General features: G+C 40.5%; 1 long non-coding RNA gene and 1 pseudogene across 2 annotated transcripts in view; both read right to left on the reverse strand.

The window, feature by feature from the left end:
- Positions 1-23599, reverse strand: LOC143689564 (phosphatase and actin regulator 1-like; annotated as a pseudogene).
- The window catches only part of LOC143691035 (uncharacterized), a 132520-nt gene that overhangs the window by 76828 nt on the left and 30991 nt on the right, over positions 1-24701 (reverse strand). The window lies entirely within an intron of this gene.

A 24701-nucleotide genomic window follows, 5' to 3' on the forward strand; every position in this document is an offset into this window, starting at 1 on the left:
AAAAAAAGGAAGTTTCTACCTCTGACAATGGAGTTGATGGATGCTTGAGCTCCACATTGGAGCATGAGGTGGCTTCTCACTACCAGTCCTCAAATGAAAACAAGAAAGTTGAGATGATTGCGCTAATCATAGACAGCTCACCTGATGAAGAGGATGAAGAACAACCTGCCCTTCCCTGTCCCCCACGTTGCCACTAAATAATGGAGGCCTTTTAAATCTTCCTCATGAAGCACCTCCTGTGTCCCGTAGCCCAGGCCGCCCTGCTGCAGACACGAGCCACAAGAACACATCCTTCATCAAGACCGCAGGCATCCTTTCCACAGGACACCCGTGCCTTATGAGTCACGAGGATTAGATTTCCTTCCTTTCTTATCAGGAGACAGCATCACAGCACTTCCCTCCTTGCCGCCACTGCAGCAGCTGTTTCAGATGATCAAGATCTCTTACACTTGTCTCTGCTACCTCCTCGTGGATGTTTCCTGCTTGGTCACATGCAGGAGGCAGTATTTCCCTGCCAGCCACCAGTGGGAGCAGCGACGGCAGTAACAGCAGGCTCGTGTCCCCTGACAGCCTCCAGGAGAGCCACAGCCATGCCATCACTGACAGGAGTAGCACAGACACAGCATACACCTTCGGCATCACACCAGACATTATTTCACTGGACTGATCACCTTGCCTGCTCCCATCCCCACCCCAGATTAAATGAACTTGGCAAGAAAAAAAAAAAGAACGCTGGAAGAACTGGTTCACTTTAGCTGCATATTTCAGGGAGTGTTAATACAGATGCACTAAAGAACTAAGCAAGGAACTGTTCGGCATTCAAGTAGAATCAAAAGGAAACATTTCTAAGTCAAAAGTTGCTGGGCTGGAAAATAAAAATGTTTCTCATCTATCGCTACAGTCCAATCTCTACAGCCCAGTAAATACAATAAAGATTCTCAAAGAAAACCTGGGAGGAGGGAAGGAACTGGGACAAAGATCAAATCCAGAGTGATGCTAGTAAAATGTGGCCACAGGGTCAAGAACACATCAACGATAAAGTTGTAAGACCCTTTACTGAGACGTCAAAATGATGTAGATAAAGGTGTGACATGTAGAGCCTCTTGGCTGGACAAAAAGGCTTCTAAGAATCTTAAGGGCCTTGTCTCTCAGCAGGCTACATATGGACCAAAGTAGAAAAGGCCCTGTTCTGGAAAGAAATGCAAGTGTGGCTTTCATCTAATTGAGTGGATTATAATTTGATACATAGGAAACTCACAAGGTTTTCTTTCCCCAGATGTTAATGCTGTTTAGTTCATCATTCAACTTTTACATTATCTACAAAGTTTTCATCAGTATTAGACTATAGGATCTGGTCTGAGGCCCCAGAATCCATGTTCTATGAGGAATCAGAGGGCAGTGATGGCCAAACGAAGAAGGCAGGTCCAAGGATCTCTGGAGACAGTAGGTCTGAGTGTTCGATAATGTTTCTTCTTTGTTGCAGTGCTTTTTTGGGTCAGTAGAAATTGCTGGGGGAATAGAGTAATAATCCTTTATTTCAGCAACACTGACAGGCCACAGGAAGAATTTCTTACATAGTACAGGATGAACAACATCACCTGAGACATCAAGCTGAAAAATGGCCTGTGATCTTGTTCTTCACTCACATCTTCCCAGGAGTCCTAGAAGATGATGGGGATGCATAGAAAAATATCTCCAGTCTTTATTTGGGAAGAAGGCTTTATTTTTTCCTCCAGGGTGGAAGGGCAGTCTTGTCAAAGTAATGTATGTATTAATTTTCTGCATCCTAGCTGGGCTATCAGGACAACCCTATGCCTTGACCTTTTCAGCCTTTGTTTATTCATGGCCAGGGATGATTCAGTATATGGATCATCCTGCAGCGAGCGTGGGGAGGAAGCCAGTTTTGGAGGGGAGGTGGTGGCCGTGGCCTCCGTACTGCAGCCGGTGCTGCATCTGGGATGGCAGGACCATGTGGCGGTGCTGGGCCACACCCTGTGGGCCTCCCTCTAGGTGGTGTAAGATGCCAGGGAGAGGTCTGCAGAGCATACAGAGCATGATTTCTTTGGAGGTAGTGGAGACGACACTTTTCACTGGCAGACAAGGCAATTTTATAAGGGCGCCAGGATTTGTTAAGCGGTTGGCAATCCTGGCAATGGGTTGGGAGGTAGTGTCAGGGGTTGCTTAAGGATGGACAGCTACTTCACTGGGGTCTCCTCATGGTCTCCAGAGAAAGCAGTAAGTAGGGTTTTTTTTGTTTGTTTGTTTTGCGGAGGGCTGGGGGGCGGGGCAGAAGCAGGACTGGTTTGGCAGAAGGATTTGGGACAGAACAACTCCAGACTGAGCGATCTCTTCGAACACTGTCCCATCCATGAGGTCTGAAGGTTGGAGCACCTCTTATGAGCAGGGATCCCTGGGCACTGGGATGGGCTCCATTTCAGACAGTACAGGCAGAGGCAGGGACTGCCCATTTCCCAAGGAGTCATCTTCACTGGAGATGGAGTGTTCCCCATTTTTGTCGTAAGTTTCCTTCAGGACCCCACGCTTTATTAGCTCCTCTCTGCTTTGCTTCATTGATATCTTCCTTTCCAGGGCTGGAGATATGTTTGAACTTTTCGCTTTTCTTCTTCCTCTATTTCCAAGGCTTGAAAATTCGCCCCAGGTTGGCAAACTTACTTCTTCTCCGGATGGGTGGGGTATGGGTGCCCAAGACGAGGGGGCGTGATCACATGGCCACCAGCCTCGCCACTTCCTCAGCATCCTGGGCGTCTTTTCCCAGACTGTAGTTGCTGCAAACATTGTTTTGCTCCCCTTGCCTAGGTGACAGTGGATCACAAAGAACACACTTGTTGTTAGTGAGCTCCTTCAGGGGCTTCATCCTCAGCAAATAAGTTTTCCTTTGGGAGTTCTCGGTGCTCACACCTGGCACAATGCCCTCACAGCAACCCGGCAAGCAGCACGTGTGGGCTCTGCCAGCCGCCCCCTGCGTGCTGCTGGTGCTCCCACGCGCACCCTCTGCAGCGTCAGCAAGCCCTGGCTAGCCCCTGTGCCTCCACATCCACATGGCCCGGTGGCCAGGGTAGAGGAAGGCCCCGAAAGGGCCTTGATGGGGACCTCCTCACAAGGTTTCTAAAGAAAATGTACAACTTAGACTGAAAGAAACAGAGGCATTTAAAAATAAAACCCAGGCTTTATGGGCCCAACTTCATAAGGTCAGGAAGTTGGCCAACATGGGCCATTTCTCATGGACAAGAAGGATTTCCCAAAGTGGAACCAAGAACCCAAAAGAACCATATCCATGGGGCAAGCCTGGGCCTTAATCAACATACATTTCCTGCGCGTGGAGCAGGGAGAACTGTACCCAGCTGGAATCCAGAACAGCTATGGACCTGTGACTCCATACGTCTCCCCGTTGAATGAGTGTATACAGTGGTGCTCCTGTTCCTGTCTCATCATCACATGCTGGGTGTGTGTGGGCAAAGGTAACTTGTCTCTTCAGTCTTCACATCTAGAGGAGGAACCACACACAAGGTGCCTCATCAACAACTGCAACAGATTTAGTTAATGAGAACCTAGACTTCAAGCCTGAGCCTGAGATTATAATGGGATGAGACCTTGTTGGCAATGGGAGATGAGAGGGAAGTTTCTTTTGCATGTAAGAGGAGCACTGGGGACCAGTTAGGGGACTGTGATGGCTAGTCTTCAAAAATGGCCTCCAATGAGACAGGCTTCTAGTGTTCACCTTGGTGGTGTCCCTTCCCATGCTGTAACTGAGCTGGTCCTATAATCTACTTGAAACACAGAAGGCAACAGAACTAATGTCATACCAGCTCCAGGACTAAGAACTAAGAAGACCTGGTAGTTCAGGCTTTTGCAGATTGGGGAATCCTGAGCTGCCATAGAGGAACTCTATCCACTGCTGGAAAGATCACAAGGGAAAGCCTTGAGAGGGGGGAAAGATCCTGAAACTAGTTTGAAGAAGAAAGTTTCAGCCTTCCTGGTCCAGAAGAATCCAGACTTCTAGCCATCTGAATGACCAGGACCTGAAATAAGCGTAGCCTCATGGATGTTCTGACACAGGTGAGTCCCAAGAGAAGAACTGACTCCAACCATCCCTAGTAAACCCACAGAATCATGTCAGATAAAAGAATGTATAGAAAAAGATAAACATAATAGCTTAAGAGTCAGGGAATTTCAAGAGAGATGTGAAGAAAAACGAAATCCTATAACCAATAAATGTAATATCTGAAATCTAAAATCATTAGAAGTGATTAATAGTGGGCTAGATGCAACGGAAAGAAAAGTCAGTAAACTCAAAGATTTCTATCAATGTTCTAGTTTGTTAGCTGCCAGAATGTAACACACCAGAGACAGACTGGCTTTCAATAAAAGGGGATTTATTTCGTTAACGTATAGTTCTTCAGAGGAAAGGCAGCTAACTCTCAACTGAGGTTCTTTCTTACATGGGAAGGCACAGGGCAATCTCTGTTGGCCTTCTCTCCAGTTCTCTGGGTTTGAATAACTTTCCCCAGGGTGATTCCTTTCTGCATCTCCAAAGGCCTGGGCTGAGCTGCGAGTGCTGAGATGAGTTATGCTGCGTGCTTGGGCTGTGCTACGTTGAGCTCTCTCATTTAAGCACCAGCCAATTAAATCAATCATTCATTGCAGCAGGCACACCTCCTGGCCTACTGCAGATGTAATCAGCAACAGACGAGCTTCACATGCCATTGGCTCATGTCCACAGCAATAGAACTGGGCACCTTCATCTAGCCAAGGTGACACCTGAACCTAACTACCACATTTACTGATAGAAATCATTGAACTAAAGCAGACAGGAAAAAATGAAAAAATAAAAATAAAAAGGAGACTCAATGACTTGTGGGACGGTATTAAGCAGTCTAACATTTTATTCTTGAAGTTCCAGATAAGAAAGAGAACAGAATAGGGCCAGAAAAAATACTTAATTAAAAATTGGCTCAAAGTGTTCCAAAATTTATTAAAAACAGGAAGTTGCAAGTCTAGGAAATTCAATAAACTCCAAAAAGGTTTAAGAAAAAAATTTTTTAAAGCCCAGATGTAGGCGCATAATTTTAAGATGCTGATATCCAAAGATAAAGAGAAAATCTTCAAATCAAATCAAATCAAGTAAAAAAGTTTTACATAGTGGGGCACAATGATTAAAAACAATGGCTGATATCTCCTTAGGAACCATGGAGGCCAAAAGAAAATGAAATCTGACACCTTTTAAAGTTCTGAGAAAAAAAAACACCACCTAGAATTCTGTATTCAAGAAGAGATCTTTGAAAAATAAATGAAAATGCATACATCTATTGCCAAATTATATTGACAAGGGTGTCAATTATACTACTTATGGAAAGAAAATGCTGGGAAAACTATATGTGCACACACAAAAGAATAAAAATCAGAACCCTCTCTCACATCGTATAAAAAATTAACTCTCAATGGATCGAGGACCTAAGCATACATAAGACCAAAACTATAAAAAGATTAGAAGAAAACATGGAAGAAACCTTCATAACCTCAGATTTGGAAGTGATTTTATTATTATTTTTTATAGCTCAGATGCAGCTTTATTCACTGTTTTAACAAAATTACATTACAATTAGGTAGTATTGTGCTGTCCATTTTTGAGTTTTTGTATCTAGTCCTGTTGCACAGTCTGTATCCCTTCAGCTCCAATTACCCATTATCTTACCCTGTTTCTAACTCCTGCTGGACTCTGTTACCAATGACATATTCCAAGTTTATTCTCGAATGTCGGTTCACATCAGTGGGACCATACAGTATCTGTCCTTTAGTTTTTGGCTAGACTCACTCAGCATAATGTTCTCTAGGTCCATCCATGTTATTACATGCTTCATAAGTTTATTCTGTCTTAAAGCTGCATAATATTCCATCGTATGTATATACCACAGTTTGTTTAGCCACTTGTCTATTGATGGACATCTTGGCTGTTTCCATCTCTTTGCAATTGTAAATAACACTGCTATAAACATTGGTGTGCAAATGTCCGTTTGTGTCTTTGCCCTTAAGTCCTTTGAGTAGATACCTAGCAATGGTATTGCTGGGTCGTATGGCAATTCTATATTCAGTTTTTTGAGGAACCACCAAACTGCCTTCCACAGTGGTTGCACCATTTGACATTCCCACCAACAGTGGATAAGTGTGCCTCTTTCTCCGCATCCTCTCCAGCACTTGTCATTTTCTGTTTTGTTGATAATGGCCATTCTGGTGGGTGTGAGATGATATCTCACTGTGGTTTTGATTTGCATTTCTCTAATGGCCAGGGACATTGAGCATCTCTTCATGTGCCTTTTGGCCATTTGTATTTCCTCTTCTGATAGGTGTCTGTTCAAGTCTTTTTCCCATTTTGTAATTGGGTTGGCTGTCTTTTTGTTGTTGAGTTGAACAATCTCTTTATAAATTCTGGATACTAGACCTTTATCTGATATGTTGTTTCCAAATATTGTCTCCCATTGTGTAGGCTGTCTTTCTACTTTCTTGATGAAGTTCTTTGATGCACAAAAGTGTTTAATTTTGAGGAGCTCCCATTTATTTATTTCCTTCTTCAGTGCTCTTGCTTTAGGTTTAAGGTCCATAAAACCACCTCCAATTGTAAGTTTCATAAGATATCTCCCTACATTTTCCTCTAACTGTTTTATGGTCTTAGACCTAATGTTTAGATCTTTGATCCATTTTGAGTTAACTTTTATATAGGGTGTGAGATACGGGTCCTCTTTCATTCTTTTGCATATGGATATCCAGTTCTCTAGGCACCATTTATTGAAGAGACTGTTCTGTCCCAGGTGAGTTGGCTTGACTGCCTTATCAAAGATCAAATGTCCATAGATGAGACGGTCTATATCTGAGCACTCTATTCGATTCCATTGGTCGATATATCTATCTTTATGCCAATACCATGCTGTTTTGACCACTGTGGCTTCATAATATGCCTTAAAATCCAGCAGCATGAGACCTCCAGCTTTGTTTTTTTTCCTCAAGATACTTTTAGCAATTCGGGGCACCCTGCCCTTCCAGATAAATTTGCTTATTGGTTTTTCTATTTCCCAAAAATAAGTTGTTGGGATTTTGATTGGTATTGCATTGAATCTGTAAATCAATTTAGGTAGGATTGACATCTTAACTATATTTAGTCTTCCAATCCATGAACACGGTATGCCCTTCCATCTATTTAGGTCTTCTGTGATTTCTTTTAGCAGCTTTTTGTAGTTTTCTTTGTATAGGTTTTTTGTCTCTTTAGTTAAATTTATTCCTAGGTATTTTATTCTTTTAGTTGCAATTGTAAATGGGATTCGTTTCTTGATTTCCCCCTCAGCTTGTTCACTGCTGGTGTATAGAAATGCTACAGATTTTTGAATGTTGATCTTGTAACCTGCTACTTTGCTATACTCATTTATTAGCTCTAGTAGTTTTGTTGTGGATTTTTCCGGGTTTTCGACGTATAGTATCATATCATCTGCAAACAGTGATAGTTTTACTTCTTCCTTTCCAATTTTGATGCCTTGTATTTCTTTTTCTTGTCTAATTGCTCTGGCTAGAACCTCCAACACAATGTTGAATAATACTGGTGATAATGGACATTCTTGTCTTGTTCCTGATCTTAGGGGGAAATTTTTCAATTTTTCCCCATTGAGGATGATATTAGCTGTGGGTTTTTCATATATTCCCTCTATCATTTTAAGGAAGTTCCCTTGTATTCCTATCTTTTGAAGTGTTTTCAACAGGAAAGGATGTTGAATCTTGTCAAATGCCTTCTCTGCATCAATTGAGATGATCATGTGAGTTTTCTGCTTTGATTTGTTGATATGGTGTATTACATTAATTGATTTTCTTATGTTGAACCATCCTTGCACACCTGGGATGAATCCTACTTGGTCATGATGTATAATTCTTTTGATGTGTTGTTGGATTCGATTTGCTAGAATTTTGTTGAGGATTTTTCCATCTATATTTATTAGAGAGATTGGTCTGTAGTTTTCTTTTTTTGTAATATCTATGCCTGGTTTTGGTATAAGGGTGATGTTGGCTTCATAGAATGAATTAGGTAGCTTTCCCTCCACTTTGATTTTTTTGAAGAGTTTGAGGAGAGTTGGTACTAATTCTTTCTGGAATGTTTGATAGAATTCACATGTGAAGCCGTCTGGTCCTGGACTTTTCTTTTTAGGAAGCTTTTGAATGACTGATTCAATTTCTTTACTTGTGACTGGTTTGTTGAGGTCATCTATTTCTTCTTGAGTCAAAGTTGGTTGTTCATGCCAGCAGGTTGAAAGATTTTCCTGTTAATTCTCTGGGCTCTGTTTTTCTTATCCTGCCCAGTATGTGGCGCTCGTGGCGCTTGTCTGTCTGCGGGTCCCACCAGTAAAAGATGCTGTGGCTCCTTTAACTTTGGAAAACTCTCGCTGTGGGGGAGGGTCGCCAGCCTCCGCGGCTTGGAGAAGCGCCGATTCAAATCTCCTAGCCGCCCGGGAATCCGCGCGTGGAGTGGGGCACTGGCCGCCGCAGCTTGAGGGGACCGTCTGTCCAATTCTCCCAGCCGGCCCGGGAAGGAGGGAGGGAGGGACTCCGGCCGCCGGCTGCCCCGGCCTGGGAAAGCACACGCCCCTCGGGTATCTCACCGCAGCGGATTCTCCCTGCCGGTTCAGCCGTTCCAGAATGGGGTACGCTGTCTTTTTGGTCTCTGTCGTGGCTCTGGGAGCTGTTCTGTACCGTTTCTATTTCTTTAGTAGCTGTTCTGGAGGAGGAACTAAGACCCACGCATCTTACTAAGCCGCCATCTTCTCCGGAAGTCCTGGAAGTGATTATTTTGATATGGTACCCAAAGCATAAGCAAAAACGAAAAAAAAAGATAAAATGGATTTCATCAAAATTTTATAACTTTTGTACAAAGGACACTATCAAGAAAGTGAAAAGAAAACAAAGAATGGGAGAAAATAATTGCTAACCATTTATGTGATAAGGTTTCACTATCCAGAATATAGAGAAAACTACTACAACTCAACAGCAAAAAAGATAATAACCCAATTTAAAAATGGGCAAAGGATGTAAATAGACATTTTTTCCAAAGAAGACATGCAAATGGTGAATAAGCACATGAAAAGATGCTCAGCATCACTGGTCATCAGGAAATGTAAATCAAAAACCACAATGAAATAACACTTCACACACACTAGGATGGTTTATTTTAAGTATTGGTAAGGAAGTGCAGAAATTGGAACCCTTATACATTGTTGGTAGCATTTTAAAATGGTGCAGCCCCTGAAGAACTCATTTTGTGGTTCCTCAAAGTTGAATATAGAATTATATGACCTGGCAATCCCACTTCTTGGTATATACCTAAACACCTAAAAGCAGAGACTTAAACAGATATTTGCACAACAACGTTTGTAGCAGCATTATTCATAATTGCCAAAAGGTGGAAGCAACCCAAGTGTCCATCAACAGATAAATGGCTAAACAAAACGTAGTAAATACACCCAACAGAATATTACTCAGCTATAAAAAAAAAGGAGTGAAGTTCTGATACATGGTATAACATGGAGGAACCTTGAAGACATAATGCTGAGTGAAATAAACCAGACACAAAAGGACAAATATTGTATGATCTCACATGAAATAATTCAAATATGCAAATTTATCGAGAAAGAAAGTAGACTGAAGTTTACCAGGGACCAGGAAAGGGGGTAAATGGGAGTTATTGATTAATGAATACAGAATTTCTGTTTAGGGGATAAAAAAAATTGGTAATGGAAGGTGGTGATGGTGCACAACACTGTGAATATAATAAATATTACTGAATTGCATACTGTAAAAATAAGATGGTTAAAATGGCAAATTTAGTGATATATATGTACATATAGGTATACTTACACACATATATACACACACACAATGTATTACCACAGTAAAATAGAATTTTAAGAAATATTTTTTAAATGGAGCAGAGTAGCCAAGTATCATAGGACAATTACAAAAGATATAACATCCAAATAATGGGAATATAAAAAGGAGAAGAAGGAGAAAGGAACAGAAGAAATATAGAGCTTAGATTGTAAGCTCTTATAGCAGCCACACTTAGTCTGAAATTGTACGTTATTTCTAGATTCTGAGAGACTAAGCTATATGTGTATAAGTTGGTATTTCCCTGGAACTTTGAGAATCTCTGAAACACCTAAGACTCAGAAATGGAGTTCTGCAGCCCTGAAAGTTAGCATTGCTATATACAATAATAAAGTAACTGAAAAAGAGACCAGGTTTCTATTAGAGATAAAAACAAAGCCAATCTGGCTGGGACTAAGGTAAATCAGAATACAGGGCCAAAGGTGATACTGTATGTACTCTAGAGCTTTACCTACTATATGAGACCAAGGGCAAAGAGATTTGTTACATGTAGAAACTAAATTTTCTGTAACATACAATCTAAATCAACCTATCTGTATAATTTATTTAAACAACCCAAAACTCAGAGCTCAGAACAGGAATGAGGCCTTGTGATTCTATCAAGCTTAATGTAATACCTGGATACATCTCAGACTATGGTTGGCTGGTAATTTAAAAGTATCAGCCTCTTGAGGGACCAAAGAAAACAATATGGAACTATTAAACTTTCCCATTTAGGAAATCCCTAGTACCCTCTCAAATACTGGGGACTCCCAAGAAAATAGGCCAAGCCCTTGATTTTGAGGCTTTCCCTTATGAACTTTATTTTTAATAAGTTATTACTACTATAATGAGGCCTAAGGGTTACTTCTAGGAGAACCTCTTTTGTTGCTCCGATGTGGCCTCTCTCTCCCTAAGCCTAATTCTATAAGTAAAATCATTACCCTCCCTTCTATATTGGACATGATGCCCAGGGGTGTGAGTCTCCTGGCAACGTGGGACATGACTCCCAGGGATGAACCTGACCCTGGAACCGTGGGATCAACAATGTCTTCCTGACCAAAAGGGGGAGAAGAAATGTGAAAAAATAAGGTAGCAGTGGCTATGAGAGTTCAGAGGCTACTCTTATGCAAGCTTCAGCTGGTATTGCTGATACCTAGATATTGGCCAAAGCCTCCCAAATCTCAATCGCTACCATTCCTGTTAACCCTAAAGAATACTGAGGGCTCTTATCTGAGATCCTACAAAAGTTACACGCACTAAGTTCACTTTTCAGAAACCTAAAACCTTTTGATGGTTTCTAGGCCAGGTAAGTACTGAAACCCTGAGGGGCCAGCCTCTCCGAGAACATCAGTCAGTTCCATCCCCCTATTCCATATTGCTGACACCCTTTTTCAACATGAAAAAAGTTAGAATTGTCATTGCCCAAATATCCCTAAAGATTGAGAGAAGGATCAAAGGAGAAATAGATATAAAAAAGAAGTTAGAATTTAACAACTGAGTTTGACTGTTATTCAGTGATTCCATTATATTGATACATCATTTTAGTCTCCAGTATCTCGAGCAGTTAGAAGGAAAAACCTGAAATTGTGATCAGTAACCCATAACAAACTTTGCAATCTGTTCTATATTTGTTAAAATTGTACTTTGAAATTTATTGCTTTTTGTACATATATTATCTCACAATAAAAAAACTGGGTTAATAAAAAATATAACTATATTTGGCTATAGGCTATATGTAGGTCAATGTTAAGTAAAAATACTGTATGGAAAAGAAATTTTAAAAACACGAAATAAATACGAAAATTTTTAAAAAGTGAAGGACAGCGACCCCAACCCATCAAGATGGCAGTAAGAGGCTCCAGGGCCCCATCCTACCATACCCACCAACCTCCACCACCACAGAAACTTTCAGCAAGAAACAAGAAGGGGAAGAAATACCTTTTTCAAAGCTTTGGAAAACAGTGAAATGATTGAGTTACAGAATGAGGGTGAATCCAGAAAAAGGCCACTTAAAATGATAAGATTAAAAATGATAGGATCATGTGGCCCCCATGCTGACCTCTCCCCATCACCACACTGGCTTGACCTAGAGCTGGGGAGACTCCCAGTGCAGAACCCTGATATGGTTCTGCAAAAAAGCAGAGTAGCTTTTGTGCACAGAGAGGATCCATGTACGTCTGCACCATTCAAGCTGGTGGCACTCTGAAAGACTGAACTAGGACATAAGTAGTAGGCTCGCCATCCCAGAATGTGCCCTGCTCTCCTACAGAACACTGTAGGAGAACAGTCAAATTGCAAATGCTTAAGGCAAAGGACTGCTGGCTGTGGGATATACAGTGTGGGAACCAGGCCCACGGTAACACTTTTTCAGGGCCATGCCCCCAGGCCCAAGACAAGACACAAGTGCAGAAAAGACCAGAGAAGACCTTACACTTTATCTCAGGCTCTTCTCTAAGTTCATCAGTAAGATAGCTAAGATCTGAAGGAGAGCAACTGCACAAGCCAATTTGCAGACTGGGAAAAGTGTTTTACTTTGTTTTTGTTTTTTACCTACTGGCACTCAAGAAAACCTCTGTTATAACACTAGCTGGAAATGAGCTTAAGGAACAGATATCTTGTTGTCTAAAGTCCAGACACAACATATTAAAATATCAAGTGTCCAGGGTGTAACAAGACTGAAAAACTTTCAAAATGGCCCATGCAAAGGAGCAAGACAAGGCATTAGAAACCTTCAAAAAGGAGGATCACACCTAGGAAATTCCAAGGACTTTTTTTAAATGGTACTAAATATGCTCAAAGAGCTAGAGGAAGACATGGATAAGGAACTAAAGGAAATCAGAAAAACAATAGATGAATATAAAAAAATATCAATATAGAGATAAAAATCATGAAAAGAATCTAAACTGAGCTGGAGATCACAGTCATCAAAATAAAAACTTCTCAGAGACTCTTCTGGGTCAAGATGGCGGCTTAACAATGTGTGCATTTTAGTTCGTCCTCCAGAACAACTACTAAATAAGCAGAAACAGCACAGAACAGCTCCTGGGGCCACATCAGTCACCAGACACACAGCGTACCCCAATCTGGACCAGCTGGACCAGCGGCAAGCCCCCACAGAACCGTAAGTTCCCCAAGTCGTGGAGGCCAGCGCCCCTACCGCACAGGCTGCCTCCCAGAGGGGAAAGGAAAGAGACTTTACCAGCAGCAGGGACTAAGCACAATCAAATGCCAAGTGTGGAATTAACAGATTCTGACTACTAAAAATAGGCCCCCAGCACTGGTGAACCTGGTCAAAGTGGAGGTCGCTCATTTCTCCCTGGCACCAAGGGGGCAGGGCTGATGGAAAAAGGAAAAAAAAAAAGGAAATAGAGGTTTTTGTGGCTGTGTTTCTACAAAGGCTTGGCTGCCTCTGGATTCAGCGGCAGGACTTCTCAGGCTGCAACTGCCCCAGGCATAGGCAGAAACAACCTCCTTTCAGGGCTTGCCTCGAGCCTGTGCCTTCCCCAGGGGAGGGGTGAAGTCCGACTCAGGTGGAATCCCTCCCTCAAGAAATTCAGACACTAGGGCTTGGTAATTTGAAGCCATTAAAACCATCCTACAACCTCTCCTCTGTCTCCACCACGTCCACAGCAGGGAGAGTCTGCCAAAGTTAAAGGTACCACAACATCTTTTGCTGGTGGTACCCGCAGGCAGACAAGTGCCACATACTGGGCATGATAAGAAAAACAGAGTCCAGAGACTTCACAGAAAAGTCTTTCAACCTGCTGAGTCTCACCCTCAAGGAAAACCGACACAGGTGACTCTTTCCTCCTGAGAGGAGGCCAGTTTGGTCTGGGAATATCTGGCTGGGGCCTATAATACCTAAGTAGACCCTCCTCAGGGTGGTGGGGGGGAAGGCATCACACAAGCAGGGCAAGAAACAAGAAAACAAGAACTGAAAAACTCTCCTCTGTTAAACAAAACTTAAGCTAGAGGTCCAGATAAAGCTGAACTGGATGTCAAAGAACAGATAGACAACAAATTCATCCAGCAAGAAAACCCTAGGTAAAAGAAGTGAAAGCAATCTCCAGAATAAACTAATTAAGGTAATTAAATGCCTAGATACCAGCAAAAAATAACAAATCACACTAGGAAAATCAAAGATATGGCCCAGTCAAAGGAACAAACCAACAATTCAAATGAGCTACAGGAGCTGAAACAATTCAGAATATACGAACAGACATGGGAAACCTCATCAAAAACCAAATCAATGAACTGAGGGATGATATAAAGAAGGCAAGGAATGAACAAAAACAAGAAATCAAAAGTCTGAAAAAACAAATCACAGAACTTATGGGAACAAAAGGCACAGTAGAAGAGATGAAAAAAACAATGGAAACCTACAATGGTAGATTTTGAGAGGCAGAACATAGGATTAGTGAACTGGAGGATGGAACATCTGAAATCCGATGAGAAAAAGAAATTATAGGGAAAAAATGGAAACATATGAGCAGGGACTCAGGGAATTGAATGACAATACAAAGCGCATGAATGTACGTGTTGTGGGTATCGCTGAATGAGAAGAGAAGGGAAAAGGAGGAGAAAAACTAATGGAGGAAATTATCACTGAAAATGTCCCAACTTTTATGAAAGACCTAAAATTACAGATCCAAGAAGTTCAGCATACCCCAAAGAGAATAGATCCAAATAGACGTTCTCCAAGACATTTACTAATCAGAATGTTGGAGGTCAAAGAGAAACAGAAAATCTTGAAAGCAAGCAAGAGAAAAGCAATCCATCACATACAAGTGAAGTCCAATAAGACTATGTGTAGAATTCTCAGCAGAAACCATGGAGGCGAGAAGACAGTGGGATGATACATTTAAATTATTAAAAGAGAAAAACTGCCAACCAAGAATTCTGTATCCAGCAAAATTGTCCTTCAAAAATGAGGGAGAAATTAAAATATTTTCAGACAAAAAAATCAATGAGAGAATTTGTGACCAAGAGACCAGCTCTGCAAGAAAAACTAATGGGAGCACTAGAGACAGATATGAAAAGACAGAAGAGAGAGGTGTGGAGAAGAGTGTAGAAAGGAAGACTATGAGTAAAGGTAAAAAGAAGGAAAATTAGATATGACATATAAAATCCAAAAGGCAAAATGGTAGAAAAAGGACTACCCGTGCAGTAATAATACTAAATGTTAATGGATTAAATGCCCCAATCAAAAGACATAGACTGGCAGAATGGATTAAAAAACAGGGCCCATCTATATGCTGTCTCTACTCAAAGGACATAAGGGCAAGGACACAAATGGACATTTGCACACCAGTGTTTACAGCAGCATTATTTACAATTACCAAGAGATGGAAACAGCCAAAATGTCCATCAACAGACGGGTGGCTAAACAAACTGTGGCATATACATGCGATAGAATATCATGCAGCTGTAAGACAGAATAAAGTTATGAAGTATGTAACAACATGGATGGACCTTAAGGACATTATGCTGAGTGAGATTAGCCAAAAACAAAAGGACAAATACTGTATGGTCTCAATGATATGAACTTGGAATATTTCATTGGTAACACAGACCATCAGGAGATAGAAATTGGGTAAGATATTGGGTAATTGGAGCTGAAGGGATATAGATTGTGCAACAGGACTGAATATAAAAACTCAGAAATGGACAGCACAATACTACCTAACTGTAATACAATTATGTTAAAACACTGAATGAAGCTGAATGTGAGAATGAAAGAGGGAGGAGGGCTGGGGGGATTTCATTCATAAATGAAATCACAAAGAAAGATAGACAATAAAGATTGAGATGGTATAATCTAGGAATGCCTAGAGTGTATAATGATAGTGATTTACAAATTTAAAAAACGTTTTTGCTTAAGGAAGAGCAAAGAAATGTCATTACTGCAGGGTGCTGAAAACAGATGGTAATTAATATTTTAAAATTTCAACTTATGTGTGAGACTAAAGCAAAAAATGCTTATTTGGTACAAAATTTATATTTTGACTAGTGCATCTCCTAATATAACTTATGTAGATAGTTGGTTGAACACCATAAGTACATAGAACCTTGGGTAGGACATGAGATTTTGTTGGTTTGTCCAGAGTGATGCCCCAATGAATCCCAGAGTGATCTGATCAGTGAGTGGAATAATATTTGCAAAGTCCCCTTCGGGGAATGGTAGAACAGGGGAAAATTCAATCTCCCCAAGTAGAATTCTTCATATTCTCACAAGCCGTGTGGACAATCAAAGCTATAGGCTGAGACCCCAGTCTTGGGGGTTGTTCATATGAAACTTAACCCCACAAAGGAAAGGTCAAGTCTACTTAAAATTTAGGCCTAAGAGTCACCCCTAAGAGAGCCTCTTTTGTTGTTCAGATGTGGCCTCTCTCTCCAGCCAACACAACAAGCAATCACACCACCCTACCCCTGTCTACGTGGGACATGACTCCCAGGGGTGTGGACCTTCCTGGCAATGTGGAAGAGAAACCCTAGAATGAGCTGAAACTGAGTATCAAGGGACTGAGAAAATTTTCTCCACTAAAAGGGAGAAGAGTGAAATGAGACAAAGTGTCAATGGCTGAGAGATTCCAAACAGAGTGGAGAGGTTATCCTGGAGGTTATTCTTAAGCATTGAGTAGATATCACCTTGTTATTCAAGATGTAAGGGAGAGGCTGGAGGGAACTGCCTGAAAATGGAGCTGTGTTCCAGTAACCATGTTTCTTGAAGATGATTGAATAATGATATAGCTTTCACAATGTGACTGTGTGACTGTGAAAACCTTGTGTCTGATGCTCCTTTTATCTACCTTGTCAACAGACAAGTAGAATATATGGAATAAAAATAAATAATAAGGGGAACAAATGTTAAAATAAATTTAGTTTGAAATGCTAAAAAAAAACAAAATTTAGGCTTAAGAGTCACCCCCAAGAGAGTCTCTTTTTTGCTCAGATGTGGCCTCTCTCCCCAGCCAACACAAAAGCAAACTCACCACCCTCCCCCTGTCTACGTGGGACATGACTCCCAGGGGTGTGGACCTTCCTAGCAACGTGGGACAGAAATGCTAGAATGAGCTGAGACTCAGCATCAAGAGATTGAGAAAAACCCTAGAATGAGCTGAGACCCAGCATCAAGGGATTGAGAAAGACTTCTTGACTAAAAGGGGAAGAGTGAAATAAGACAAAGTGTCAATGGCTGAGAGATTCCAAACAGAGTCGAGAGGCTATCCTGGAGGTTATTCTTACGCATTAAGTAGACATCACCTTGTTATCCAAGATGTAATGGAGAGGCTGGAGGGAACTGCCTGAAAATGTAGAGCTTTGTCCCAGTAGCCATGTTTCTTGATGATGATTGAATAATGATATAGCTTTCACAATGTGACTGTGTGATTGTGAAAACCTTGTGTCTGATGCTCCTTGTATCTACCTTGTCAACAGATGAGTAGAACAAATGGAATAAAAATAAATAATAGGGGGGAAATGTTAAAATAAATTTAGTTTGAGATGCTAGTGATCAATGAAAGGGAGGGGTAAGGGGTATGGTATGTATAATTTTTTTTCTGTTTTCATTTTATTTCTTTTTCTGAATTGATGCAAATGTTCTAAGAAATGATCATGATGAATATACAACTACGTGATGATATTGTAAATTACTGATTATATATGTAAAACGGAATGAGCATATATTAAGAATGTGTTTCTTTCTTGTAATATTTTTTAAAAAATTAAAATTTTAAAAATGTACATGAAAAAAATAAATAAATAAAATCGAATCATAGCCACTCTTGCTCTTTAACCAACTATAAGAGCTACTGGGGAAGATACATATCCTTCATGCTTCCACTCTGGTATAATCTTATTACATTTAAATGTTTATATTCCCTTTGAAAAACTGATTAGCTAAAGACTGCTTATGCTGATAGCTGTGTAATCAGCCTGCCTTTCAGAAATACTCTTCCAATATTGCCTGTACCTAGTTCTAGGATCAATAAAAGTGCATAATATCTAAAAAAAAAAAAAAAAAGGCAGAGATTGGAAGAATGGATGAGAAATGCATGATCCATCTATATGTTGACTATAGGAAGCTCACTGTAGGTACAAGGACTCAAATAAACAAAACACAGGTGGAAAAAGCTATTCTACACAAACAGTAATTAAAAGAGAGCTAGAGTGGCTATATTATTATCAGGCAAAATAGCCTTAAAGTCAAAAAAGATTACAAGAGACAAAGGATATTATATATTGATAAAAAATTCAATCCAGCAAGAAAATATAATTATTATAAGCATACATGTATCTCACAACAAAGTTCCAAAATATGTAAGAGAAAAATTGACAGAATTGAATGGAGAAAAATTATTCTACAATAAAAGTGAAGACTTAAATACATCACTTTCAATAATTGATTGAAGATCTAACCTGAAAATCAATGAGGAAATACAGGACTTCAACACTATTAACCAATTAGACTTAATGGGCATATATGGAACACTCTTCTCCAAAACAGCAGAATATATATTCTTCTAAAGTGTACATGGATCATGTTAGTCACGACTGAAATCTTATCAAAATTTAAAAGTCTGAAAACATACAAATTATCTTCTCAGATCACAATGGAATCAAACTAGAAATTATAACAGAAGTAAAATTGGAAATTTTACAAATATGTAGAATTTAAACACATGCTATTGAACAACCAATGGGTCAAAGGAGAAATTATAAGGGAAGAAATATCTTGATATGAAAGAAAATGAAAACAAAATATATGAAAAGTTAGGGGATGCAGTGAAGGGAGAGGAAAATTTACAGCTCTAAATGCATACATTAAAAAAGAAAACACAAATCAATAGCTTAAATTTAAAGCTAAACAAACTAGAACAAGAATCTCAAACTAAACCCAAAGTTAGTAGAAAGGGGGAATCTATGAAAATTAAAGCAGAGACAAATGAAAAGGACAATAGAAAAATATGGACAATCAACAAAACTAAAAGTTGATTTGTTGTAAGTCAATGAAATCAACAAACTTTTAGCTAGATTGACAAAGAAAGAGAGCAACAAAGGATGCAACTAATATCAGGAATGAAAGTGGGAACACACCACCAAAGTTACAGAAATAAAAAAGGATTATAAGAGGATATTATGAACAATTATATTCCAAAAGTTAGAAAACCTGGATGAAATGGACACATTTCTAGAAACACACAAATTACATAATCTGATGCAAAAACAAAAGAACATCTCAACACACCTATAACAACTTAAGAAATTGAATCAGTAATCAAAACCTCTGAACAAAGAATAATCCAGGATCGTATAGCTACTCTGCTTAATTATACAAAACATTTCAGGAATATTTAACATCATATCTTTCTCAAACTCTTCAAAAATATAGAAGAGAAGGGATCACTTCCTAACTCATTCTGCGAGGCCAGCAATACTATGATATCACAGCCAAATAAAGCAGTAGGAAAGAAACTTACCAGATCAACATCACTTATGAATACAAATACAAAAATTCTCACAAAATACCTGCAAACCAAATCCAGCAGTATAATAAAAGGATCATACACCACAACCAGGTGGAATTTACTCCAGGAATGCCAAAATAGTTCAGTATAAGAAAATCAACATAATATATCACATTAATAGAATGAAGGGAAAAAATGATCATCTCAATTGACACAGAAAAGGCATTTGACAAAATCCAACAAGTTTTGTGATAAAACGTTCAGAAAATAGAAATAAAAGGAGACTTTCTTAACATGATAAAGGGCATTTATGAAAAATCCACAGCAAATATCATACTCAATGGTGAAATACTAAAAGCTTTCCCCTTAAGTTCAGGTACAAGACAAGGATGCCTATTTGCCACTGCTAGTCAACATTAAACTGAAAGTTCTAGCCAGATCAATCAGGCAAGGGAAAGAAATATGTCAAATGATCTCTAGTCACAGATCCCTATGTATAGAAAATCCCAAAGAGCCCACAAGAAAGCTACCAGAATTAATAAATGAATTAAGCAAAGTTACAGGATAAAACTTAAACACTCAGAACTCAGTTGAGTGTGTATACAGCTGTAATGAACAATCTGAAAAGGAAATCAAGAAAACAATTCCATTTACAACAGCATCTAAATTTAAAAAATGCCAAGGAATAAGTTTTACCAAAGAGGTAAAAGACTTATATGCTGAAAACTACAAAATATTGCGGAAAGAAATTAATGAAGTCATAAGTCAATAGAAAGACATCCCATGATCATAGATGATAAAAATTAATATTAAGATAGCAATACTACCTAATGCAATCAACAGATTCAATGCAATGCCTATCAAAATTCCAGCATCATGTTTTGCAGAAATGAAAAGCTGAGTCTCAAATTCATATGGAAATTCAAGGGGCTCCAATTACCAAAAACAACCTTGAAAAAGAAGAACAAAGATGGAGGACTCACAATTCCTGATTTCAAAACTTCCTACAAACAGACAGCAATTAAAATAGAATGGTAGTGCCATAAGGATAGACATATAGATCAATGGAATAAAATTGAGAGTCCAGAGATAAACCGACACACTATGGCCAGATAATTTTTGACACCGATACCAAGTCCACTCAATGGGGAAAGAAGAATCTCTTCAACAAATGGTGCTGGAACAACTGGAGCTCCACAGGCATGAAAATGAATGTGGACCCCTTCTTCAGTATTCACAAAAATTATTTTGAGGGTGCAAATGACCTAAGAAGGTCTTCTACACCTATAAGGAGGTCCTGCATAAAAAAGCTGAGGAATTGAGACACAGAGAACAATGGACATGCAATGCCCTCACCCCCTACATACCTGAACCCTGTCAACCGCCCCACCACCGCACTCCAAGCGCCCCCACCCCCAGTGCACACGTCTGCCCCAGCCCAACCCACCTCTTCCACGCAAGCGCACAGTCTCGCTCCGCCCCTGCCCAGACCCGCCCATCAGAGCCCAACCCCTCACCCCCCACCTCCCCCTGTCCCTACCTCGTGCAGGTGGTCTTCAGCACATCAAGGCTGCAGGCACTCACATTCATACCCAGACTACACCTCAGCCCATACAGTTGCGCAACCCTACCCCAACCACCTAAGCTCTGTGCACATATAGGTTAGTTTATGGCCCTACTAGATCCGTGCATGCACACAGCCATATCCTCCCCATCGCTGGATGCCCATGCATTAGTGCACCAACCTCCTGACCCCTGCACCCCAACCTCCTGACCTGCATATGTGTGCCCTTGCCCCACCCCCCACCCCCGCATAAGCACTGTGCTTCCACAACTGACAGTTGCTCATGTGCATTTATCTGTGCTACATAGCCCTGGCCCTGCACATGTGTGCACATCTGCTTCAAGCCCCCATCCCACCCCACCCATCACATCTGCACATCAGAGCCAGCACCTTGCCCACCGGACATCAGCCCCACCCACCCACATGCTACAACCCCCATAACCTGTGCCAGCCCCTACACACTCCCACATCTACATCTCTGGCCCCCTGGACCTCTCCGCCAGCACAAGGACACACCCGTGCCCTGCACCCCCGTGCTCCAAACTCTGCACCCACCCTACAGCCTGATACCGATGACCCCCAGTCTCCACGTGCCTACCCACAACCTGCCTGCACACCAGCCCCACCCCATGCATTGGCACAGGCCCCCATCCACCTCCTGCCATGCCCTACCTCTATGTTATACTGACTTGAGGAGAAAGAGAAGATCTCAACAAGCCAATTACAAGTAAAGAGATTCAAATTAGTCATCAAAAATCTGCCTACAGATCGTATGATAGCCCATGACAAATTCTGGAATCTGTTCTGCAACCACTTGCTGAAGAATGCTTTGAAATCGATTGCTTTTTTATTTCTTTGCTTTGTATATATGTTATATTATACAATAAAAAAAGTTAAAAAAAAATCTTCCTACAGATCTTTTCAACAAATGGTGTTGGAAAAATCTGGGAGGATGGTACGGTAACCCATGACAAACTCTGGGATCTGTCCTGTAACAAGTTGTTGAAGAGTGCTTTGAAAACTATTGCTTCTTCCTTTCTTTGCTTTGTATATATGTTATATTGTACGATAAAAAAAGTTAAAAAAAAAATTAAACTAAAGGGAGCGACAGACGTTTCAACAACAGTAGGAGACCTCAACACACCATTCTCCTCTATAGATAGGAGCAACCAGACAGAGGATCAATAAGGAGACAGAGAACTTAAACAGTTTGATAAATGAATTAGACCTAACAGACATATATAGATCATTACACCCCAAACACCAGGATATACAATCTTTTCTAGTGCTCACAGAACAGTCTCCAGAATAGATCATAAGTTGGGGTATAAAACAAATCTTTATAAATTTAAAGGGATTGGAATTATTCAGGGCATTTTCTCTGATCACAATGGAATGAAGCTGGAGATCAATAACCACCAAAGAACCCGAACTTTCACAAATTAAATAATGCACTCTGAAACTGTGCCAAAGAAGAAATTGCAAGACAAATCAGTAACTATCTGGAGATGAATGAAAATGAGAATACAACATATCAGAACTTGTGGGATGTGGCAAAGGCAGTGCTGGGAGGGAACTTCATTGCCCTAAATGCCTATATTAAAAAGCAAGAACAAGCAAAAATCAAGGACTTAACGCTCCTAACTAACTAAACCCAAATAGAAGACAAGAAATTACAAAGATTAAAGCAGAATTAAATGAATTGGAGGACAAAAGAACAATAGGAAGAATCAATAAAACCAAAAGTTAGTTCTTTGATAAAATCAATAAAATTGATGGACCCTAGCTTGGCTGAAAAAGAACAGAAAAAAAAAAAACAGAGGACACAAATAAACCCATGAGAGTGGGGTCATTACCATGGCCCTGAAGAAATTTTTTAAAAAATCAGAAGAAGATATTATGAACAACTATACGACAACAAACTAGACAACCTAGATGAAATGGACAAATTCCTAAAAGCACACAAACACGTTATACTGACTCGAGGAGAAATAGAAGATCTCAACAAGCCAAATACAAGTAAAGAGATTCAAATTAGTCATCAAAAATTTGCCTACAGATCGTATGATAGCCCATGACAAATTCTGGGATCTGTCCTGCAACCACTTGCTGAAGAGTGCTTTGAAATCTACTGCTTTTTTATTTCTTTGCTTTGTATATATGTTATATTACACAATTTTAAAAGTTAAAAAAAGAATTTTCCTACAGATCTTTTCAACAAATGGTGTTGGAACAACTGGACATCTAAGGGCAAAAAAACTGGACCTCTACCTAAACCTCATACCTTATATAAAAACTAACTCAAAATACAAGATGGCAGAGTGGAGTGGAGTGGGTTCACTCCTGCTCTGTGAAACAAGGTAGGAGACAGGGAGAAGATGCCCAGGCCTTCAGGTCCCAGGGTGTGAATAATTAGGAGGGTCATTAGGTAGTTTTGGGCAGGAAAGCATCGGTGGAGCAGGGGAAAGCGAGTGGGTCAGATGACATGATCCCCACTGGGTGAGCTGCAGTGTACCAGGGAGGTGCGATAAGGAGGAAACTGACCCTCCTTGGCTCCAGTTTGCATAGCTGCCAGCTGGGGAAACCTCCCAATGTGGTTGCAGTGGACAGCGCCCGTGGGGGAGCCAGGAGGCCAGCAATCATCCTCCATGGGGCAGGCCTCGGGGGTGATTACCCAGTCTAGTGCGGAAAAAGCTATCCTGCAGTCGCAGTGTCAAGTAGGCCCACCCAGCACTGCAGATCAGCTAATCCACTGATCTCTCACGTGCGGGTCAGCTCCCCAATTCCCCTGACAGAGACTTGCCGGCTGGCTGCCTCTGGCGGAACAGCCGCCCTGGTGGAACAGACCCCCTGAAGGAGCAGCCCCTTGCTGAGTTCGCTAACAACGACCAATCCAGCCAGGAGGGGCTGGCCTGAGGGAGGAGGAAACTCCAGCCCACGATCTGCTGGCCAGAACCAGTAAGTGCAGGTCAGTAGCACGAGACAGGGAACGGAGAGCTTGAGGAAGAAGGAGCCTCATGGGCGCCACCTGCTGGGAAGAAGGGGTAGGTGCAGACAAGCTAACTCCCTTTCTGCCTAGGTGTTTATTTTTACTTTTCTTCCTCTTAATATACTTTTTTTATTTTCCTCCCTTTTAAAACATATTCTGTCTATACATTTTTATTAGTAACATAATTGTCCTTTTCATTATTTTAAATTTTCTTTTATGTTCATAGATATTTTATATTATATTTTTATGCTTTATATTCTATTTCACATAATTTTTTATTATTCCATTTCATTTATTTTATTATTACTGTTACTATTTTTCTCTCCCCCTGCTGGGAATTAGCCTGATTTAATTCCCAGTATATCCTGGGGTGTCTCCTTTTGATGCTGGTGCCTAATAGAGTTAGGTGTATTTTGTTGTGGTTCTTGTTTTTGTGTTTCATATTTCTACTATATTATTATTTTACTTTATTACCTCTTTTTCCTTCTCATTTTCTTTTCTCATTCTTCTTCTTATTTTTTTCTTGTTTGTGCATAGGCTGGGAGTTGAGCCTGGGTTTCTTGCATGGTGGGCAGCCATTCTGCCACTGGACTACCTGTACACCCAGCCTAGCTTCTAATAGATCCTTAAGTTGAATCTATTCAACTTAATCTACATGAGATCTGGACTTTGATGTGGTGGAGAGTGAGGGAAATCAACTTGCGAAATAACCATATCAAGATAATTAAATGCCCTGAACACAACAGAAAATCATAAAGCACAG

This window comes from Tamandua tetradactyla, chromosome 7 (assembly GCF_023851605.1).
Source record: "Tamandua tetradactyla isolate mTamTet1 chromosome 7, mTamTet1.pri, whole genome shotgun sequence".
In the NCBI taxonomy this organism is placed as follows: Eukaryota; Metazoa; Chordata; class Mammalia; order Pilosa; family Myrmecophagidae; genus Tamandua; species Tamandua tetradactyla.